Below are 7,719 nucleotides of genomic sequence, written 5' to 3'. Positions count from 1 at the left end.
GAGCCTGGCAAGGGGAAAGGGACAGAAAAAGAGACCTTGGCTCTTCTCCCTCCCAGCCAAAGCAGTTGAGGGGCTGCCAAGGGCTTTGCAGCAGGGAGAAGAAAGACAGCGTTCATGGGAGCTGCGTGACTCCGAGCTGCTGGGCTGGAAGCCAGGCACGTCAGCACCTGATGGGCCAGCTTGAGGAAGGGCTTCTTGCTCCTCACCTTCTCCAGAGGAGCCCTTTGAAGGGGTCGCAGTGTAGTGAGGTCTCTCTCCTGCCCCACTGCCCTGCCTGTTCTGGGCTGAGCTGTTGCTTGTGTGAGGCATCACACTGACTCTTTCCCCAGGAGCCTGGCTCCTGCACTGCTGCCCTGGACCACGCTGGCTGAGACAGCTGCCCAGGGTCCCTCCTGCCTGCCTGTGTCCTCCAGCTTCTGTCAACTTGTGGGGGCAGCCCTGGGGGACCTGGATCAGTCCTCTGCCCATCTGTGCAGACTGCAAACAAGCAGCTTCAAGCCGTGTGCTGGCTCTGTGGAGGCTGAACAGATTGTTCCCAGCGAGAGGTGCAGGGCTGGGACCATGGCAGAAATCCCTGGGGGCTGGACAGTCATCACCTCTCACAGCAGATCTCCACCCCTTATGCAGGCAGGCTAGAGCCTGCCTAGAGAATCCTTCCTCCAGAAACCACTGGACAGAAGAGCCCTTGTGGAGCTTTTTTGGAGGAGTGCCTGGTACCTGCTGAGGGAGACTTTCCCCTTCCCAGTGAACAGATGCCTGGCTATGGCTGGGCCATATGGTGTTTTGGTCTCACTCTCTCCCAGCACAGCCTGTCCTCCAGCCCTACAAGCAGGTGAGATTGCTCAGGGCTCTGCTCCCTGGAGACAGCTCCCCACAGGCTCTGGGAACTGCCAAGGGTCTGGTGTGGGAAGAGGTGTGACAGGTCCGTGTCTGGAGTGTGTCCCTCTGGGAAGTGCTGCCCTGTCAGTGTGTCCTTGGCCCTGTGTCACCATTCCAGGAGAGGTTTGGCTGTGCAGAGGAAAGCATAGCACACGGTGGGGTGAGTGGGTGAGTAGATGGCACTTCAGGTTTGGGGTCAAGGATGCTTGTGACAATCCTGGGGACACCAGTCAGGCTGGAATGAAATCTGGTTCTGCCTGCCAGCCATGAGTCTGTGTCAGAGCCAGAGTCTCTGGGGCTGGATTCATGCTGTAAGCCATTCCTACATGAGCTGGCACATCCCTCCTGCTTCCTCCAGCAGCGTCTCTGCTCTTTTTCCCACTCAGGTTTATTGGGTGGATGATTGCCCAAGGCTCAGTGTCAGCAGCCGTGCTCACTCTCAGGCCTGTGGATTTGGGACATGCAGGGATGGGAAGGGAGGAGCTGACAGCTTTGCCCTTTGCCAGCATGTTGCAGGGCACAAGGCCAGCCCTCTTCCTGGCCTGGCTGCAAACTCAGCACCTTGCTCTTCTGCTCCTCTGGCTTTTCCTGTGGGCTGAGGGCTGATCCCGCTCCTGCTGTGGCTGCTCTGCTGACTTGCCCTCCGGCTCCCTGTGCTGCTGCACTTGTACCCAAAGTGCTGTTCAGCTTGGCTGCCTGGGTGCACTTTTGACTTGTTGTGGGCTGTCTGGGCAGCACCCCCTTTCATCATTGCTATGGGCTCATGGCAGTGGGCTGTAAAACTCCCTCTTCCCCTCTTCCCCACCCTGCTCCATCCCATGCACCCAGGAGGGGTGATGCCTGTGGAGCTGTGTGTCTGCCCTGGCTGGGACAGCCCGAGCAGTGATGCTGTGCCTGGCTGGGATGCTCTGTGCCATGGTCTGTCCCTGGCACTCCTCCACTATGGAGATTACCCAATAATTATCCCAACATCCTGTGCCAGTGCAGGGCGGAGAAACTGGTGCTCCCTGGGGCACTCTGGCAGGCACCAGCCATTTCCATCTGCATAATGGAGAGACTGTAGCACAACCACCATCAGCCCACTCTGGGATATTTTTAGGCCTGGTTGTGCTGATGAGGGAGAGATGACAGGCTCACTCCATATCCAGACCACGCGATGCCTCTCCCAGCTGCAGCCACCTGGTGCAATGGGAGGAGCATGGGCCGTTCCTTCAGGAAAGGCAGCAGTGGCTGGTGCTGTGGCTCTGGGCTTGCTGGGAACAGCTACTGGTGCAGGATACCACCATCCTTCTCTCTCTGAACTCGTGGAGTTTCACTGCTCTTGAGAGAGCAGGTTAATGAATTCCCCAGATCTCACTGGCTCTTGACCTTGAGGGTATTTCCTGGCTTGTGAAGGAAAAGGAGGGAGGAATCTGAGCAGATGATGCTGTGGGAGTGAAGCATGGGCAGCAACGTGATTACACATGGTCACTTGCTGTCGCAGAAATGGGGAGCCCCTTCAGCTAAGGAGTCTGGCTTTTCTGCAGGGCCTGAGGCTTGGAAAGTGATACAGAAGAAGGGATCAAAGCTTTCCCTTTTCGGCAGAGCCCCGGGTGGGGCTGCAGCTGACAGACTGGAAGGAGTGGTGAGTTGGAGGTGACTTGGGTGAGATGCTGGAGGACAGGAGATTTGGGGCAGGAGGCCATCCCTTTGGGGCCAGGCTTGTCTGCAGCTGGTCCTCCACCACTGCTGGGGATGCCTGGCATGAAGCAGGAGCCCGATGCTCTGGGCATGCACAATGACACAGTGCTGCTGGGAGGTGACAGTGCCAAGCCATGGATGTGTCCTGGGTGCTGGCAGAGGGGGGAACTGCCCAACACTTCCAGCAGTGCCAAGGTCTATGGCTGGGTTGGAGAGGAGCTGGGCTGGGGCAGGCTGCTCTGCCCAGCTTCACACCAGGGCTCACATGCCAACCCAGATGGGTTGTGGGTGCTGGACTCTGAACACAGGACTTGTCTGGGCAACTGTGCAAATCAGCAGTGTTAATCTACCCCATCCACCAGGAACCAGTCTGTCAGGGAGGATGTCACTGGTACCAACACCTCGCTGTGGTTAGCTTCCCCCATCCCTGTGTTGGAAGGACCAGCCCTGCTGCAGGTGCAAGCCTCCCTTGACTGGCTGCTGAGCCCTGGAAAGTTCCAGAAGCTGCTTCTGCCTGGCCCTGTGGACCTGCCAGCATCCCCCAGCATAGCAGTGGTTCAGGTGATGGCTGCAGAAAGTTCATATTCCCTTGGCTGTGGCACAGGGAGTTGGTTCCCAAGGGGTAAGGTGGGGAACTTTTGTTGGAGAGGCTGAGGTCTGTCCCTGCCTTCTTGCAGCTGGGCTGGGTGGGCTGCAGCTGCCTCTGAACTGTGTGTGGGGGACCTGATGGCTTGGCTGTTCCCCTGTGGCTGCTGGGGCAGGGGCAGAGTCCTCAGGGGCTGGCAGCTCTGCACATACACTGTTTAGGACCCCACTTACTACACAAGTAGTTCCCTAGTGTTCCCTAAGTCCTGTTCTCACTTGTACCTACCACCATGGGATTGTGTGACTGTGGGTGATGTACCCAGGGGGGTTGAGGTGCTTCAGCAGCACCCCTCTGTCTGTGTCCCCTGCCTATGACTGGCAGCTGAGTCCTCATGGCTGCTGTTAGCCCATGTCCTGCCAGCAAAGACAGCACAGCATCCAGAGGCACTTCACCCTGGCTGCTCTAACTCCCCATCATGTAAAGCAGCTGCAAGAATGCACAGGTTGCCACAAATGCTGAATCTCCAAAACACAGCATGTCCATGCCCCACGGCAGAGCACAAATCCTTGGCCACATCCTGCAGCACAGGGGTCAATGCAGTACAAACCCAGCCCCTGCACCCTCCCACACAGGCCCTACTCTGCCCTACGGCCCAGGATGTGCTGGGTGGCTCCTTTTCTTTCTTCCCTTTCCCAAGAGGAGCAGATAAGCCTCAGCATCCAGGAGCAGGGCAGGCACTGGGACACGGCAGGGCTGCCTCAGCTGGCCCCCTGCCAGCCCAGCACCCTGTGCCTGGCAGCTGCTCCTGGGCCCACAGGTGAAGCAGCTCCACCAGCAACACCAGCACCTCCTCCACCACCTCCCAGTGACTGGAAGGATTAGAGTTGATTGGTGCTTTCCCTTTCCTCCTGCTTCTCCTTGACCTCTGCCTTTGCTGCCTCCCATCTCCTTGGTCCCTTTCCTGAGCATCATGCTTACCCTGGTCTTGGGTGGGCAGGCAGTGGGATGCTGCTGCCAAGAGTGTCTTCACTCTGGGCACATGGCCCTCCATCCTGGGAGGTGCTGGTGACCCTTGGTGCATCACAGGGTTTTGAGGGGGGCAGCCACCCCTGGAGGGGTGCAGCCTGTGGCTCTGCAGACCAGGCATGCCCTGGGAGTTGCTTACCAGAGGCAGCGTGGCCAACCATTCCTCGGGACACGTGGGGAACAGATCAGAGCAATGCGAATGGGGAAGGTTTGTGAATCTGAAGTGGACACTGACTCCAGCACTTCTGCTGCTCTGCTTACGCCGTGGGTTTTGGCATCAGCTCACTTGGGCACGTGTGGGAGAGACAAGTATGAGCAACAGAGCTGTTTCTGTGTTGCATGAAGGTCACTGGTGTGTTACTTGGGTTCTGAGGCTTCAGTTCACCAGGCACCAGGGAGCAGTGGAGATAAGACAGAGTTCAGGTTGAAGAGGCTCTAAAGAGGAGCCCGTGGCCACATGGCCCCATCACCACAGCAGGCCAGCTGAAGGTGCTTGCTCCAGTGCTAGTAATTAAGTACTGAAGCTCCAGGCTAGAAATGAGGTGTTCCCTGGGTAAAGGGCTGGTGATGAGCACTGCTACAGGCAGTGTAATGCCACAGAGCCAGCACGGGCTGTCATACCTGTTTTTAGAAAGACATGTGCATGAGCTGGAAGAGCAGGTGAAGAAGACTGTCCTCAGGCTGACTGGTCCACACCCTCCCTACTGCCTTTTCCATCACACAGGAATCAATCTTGGTCTCCTCTTTGCTGCTGGAGCTGTTTGGACAGGAGATAAGGAGGGGTGAACCCGAGGACGCACACAGGTCAGGGCAAAACAGCAAGCACGTCCATGCAGCAGCCCTTCTTCTTCCTCGAGCCACAGATGTCAAAAAACTGAAGTTGAGACCATCTAATCTTATTTGTAGGCTACTGCACGGTGGGTATGGCTGTCCCTGCAGCCTTCAGTGACCTGTAGTTACTTTCAGGTTTGAGTTTTTCCCATCTTCAACTTCTCACCTTTGGCTCCTGCACTTCCCTTTGCCCACAGTGCTCTGTTCCCCCTGGCAAGGAGACCCTCTCCGGGGGCAGTGGAGTAGCCTGTACTCCTCACATCCCACACAGCTTTATTTGCCACATTTCCAAAGCCTTAGCTTCTTTTTTATGGTGGTGCTTCTCTTCAGGATTTCTGAGCCTGTTCTGAAGTTTGCAGAGCTGGACCAGCCATCCAGTTGGCTTTGCCAGAGCTCTAGCTCTGCTTGGTAATCCCCTCCATGACCCTCTGACTCATGGTTCTCAGAACCAAGGTGCTGTGCTGTGGGCTCACAGCAACAGTCATGTTTGGGAACAGCCCCCTTTTTCAGCTTTTTTTCCTTAATTCCACCTCCCAGCCCTGCTTTCTGGGAGATCCTCCACCCTGTGGTACAGCCTGTTCTCTTCATTCCCAAGAACCTTCCCCTGCAGCCCATCACTGTGCCGTGGATTGTGATCATTTTCCCAGGCCTTTCAGCTCATGCTGTAGCAGCAGGCAGCCTGTTCAGTATTTTATAACCCCCAAATGTAAACCTTGACCTTTTCATTCAGGTAATTGGTTTTAAGAACTATTAAATGGCGCTGGATCAGGATACTGTCACTGTGGGTCTAGGTACACTCCCCATTGTTGATGTCTCCCCATTAAGACTTGGCTCACCAACAGACCTCAGAATGTAGCTGTTGATACACATAGTTGTTAAATTGTGAGTCTTATTAATTCTTTATAATATAATTTTAATTAAAATTCTGTGGAATTGTTGATGGCAGTGGAGAAGGCAAAGTGTGCTCTCACTCTCACAAGCCAGACCTTTCCTTTTGCCCACAAAAGAGTTTCCCTGCAAGGTCTGTGCTGTGTAACAGCCTCAGGATGCCCTTAGCTGTGCTTTCACCTCCCCAGCAGCAGTCTGGGGCTCTCTGCCATTTTCTGCCCATTACTTTGGCTCTTTGAATCACACTGCCCTCCTACCAGCTGACCATTCATTTAAAATTAACAGGTATGTTTAGGAGAGTCGGTGATTATGTCATCAAAATGTTTGCAAATTAACTTGGGCCCTGTGGCACGAGCATGACTGGTTTGGGGACCTTTCTCCTTGTGACACTGCTCTGCCAAATTCCCTCCTCTCTGTGGCAGCACGGGAGACGGAGTCACTCCTGCCATTCCCGTTTGAGAGGAGGCAGCAGCTGGACAGTACCTGCTACCTCACCTGGCTCTTTCAGCTGTTCTTATGGCATGAAAGGGGACGGGGCAATGCCTGGCTGGAGGGCTCAAGATGAGCCATCACAGCTCTAACTGTCTCTGAAATTCAGGTTTATTCAGCAATCATCCCAGAGACTCAAGGACAGCACTCCTGGTGCCAGGGAAGCAGCGTGGCCGCAGCTGGAGCTGGGTTCCTTCTAGGTTCCTGCAGCACCAGCACGAAGAAGTGCGCTGTGATATCCAGTGATTGCACACAGGCTGGGCAAGATTCCCCATTTTACTCCTGGGTCTCAGGTAGGCTGCACTGGGGGTGCTGCTGGGGAGAGGCTATTTTAGCTGGTTTGTTAAGGGGTAGAATTAAAGATGGAACCTTCACATAGCCTATTATTTAAGAGGCTCTTTTCATGGTGTGCTGCCCAGTAACTGGTCAGTGCACCAGATTCCACAGTGACTGCTGTCACTCTGAACAGGTTGGGTAAAATATTGAGAGGCATTGCAAAATATTTCCCAGACAGGACACTCAAACCAGCCTGGATGCCAATGGGCACCACTTGGTTCTGTGCTCTTCTCTCTTTCACAGCACAGTGACCTACTGTGAGCTGGGATGTCTGCTCCTGGACAGCTCACCGTGGCTTGCTGCCTCCTGCCAGGCTCAGCTCCCTAAGACCCCTGAAATGTGGCACCCCTCTGCTCTGTGGTGCCTGGCTGGGTAAAACAACTGCTGGCCAGAGGAAAATCCCACTGGACTCTGCCTGCAGTCCTCAGGCCCCCAGAGGACCTGTGGGCATGGTGCCCTGGATCATGCTCTCTGTGGATACAAGCTCGTCTTTTCAGTGACTGATCTGTGATGCTGCTGGAGAGGCAGCCATGACATCCATGATTTTAGGACAGGGAGCAGGCAAGGGAGGTGTGTGGGAGCGAAGGTGTCCCTGATCACCAAACTCCATCCGTCAGGGTTCTGGATGTGCAGCTGAGATACAGCTGGCCAGCCCAGGTGGCTCTAACCTGCCAGCAGCAGGTCTGGAAAAGATTTGGGATGATCCTGCCTGAATGCTTAGCCTGATGCTATGGCAGAAAGGACTAATGCAGGCCTTTAAGACAGAAAATAGGAAAAAGCAGATTTAATCCCTGTGTCAAAGCATTAGGGATGCTCATTGTGGGATTCTACATCTTGAAAAGGATTCAGGAAAATCAGAGAGGCTGTGTAGAGCAGAAATGCAAAAAATGGCTTGAGGGTGGGTGGAAAAGCCTGGCAGAAAGAGAATTAAGCAACTCGGTATATTTAGCTTATCAGAAAGACGGATGAGAGGGGGTTTGCTAGCAGCATATGTGTAGTGTCAC

The sequence above is a fragment of the Neopelma chrysocephalum genome, unplaced genomic scaffold, assembly GCF_003984885.1.
Source record: "Neopelma chrysocephalum unplaced genomic scaffold, ASM398488v2 Primary Assembly neopelma1_64, whole genome shotgun sequence".
Classification (NCBI taxonomy): Eukaryota; Metazoa; Chordata; class Aves; order Passeriformes; family Pipridae; genus Neopelma; species Neopelma chrysocephalum.
The sequence above is the reverse complement of the archived record's forward strand: the minus strand, read 5'-3'. Positions refer to the sequence as shown.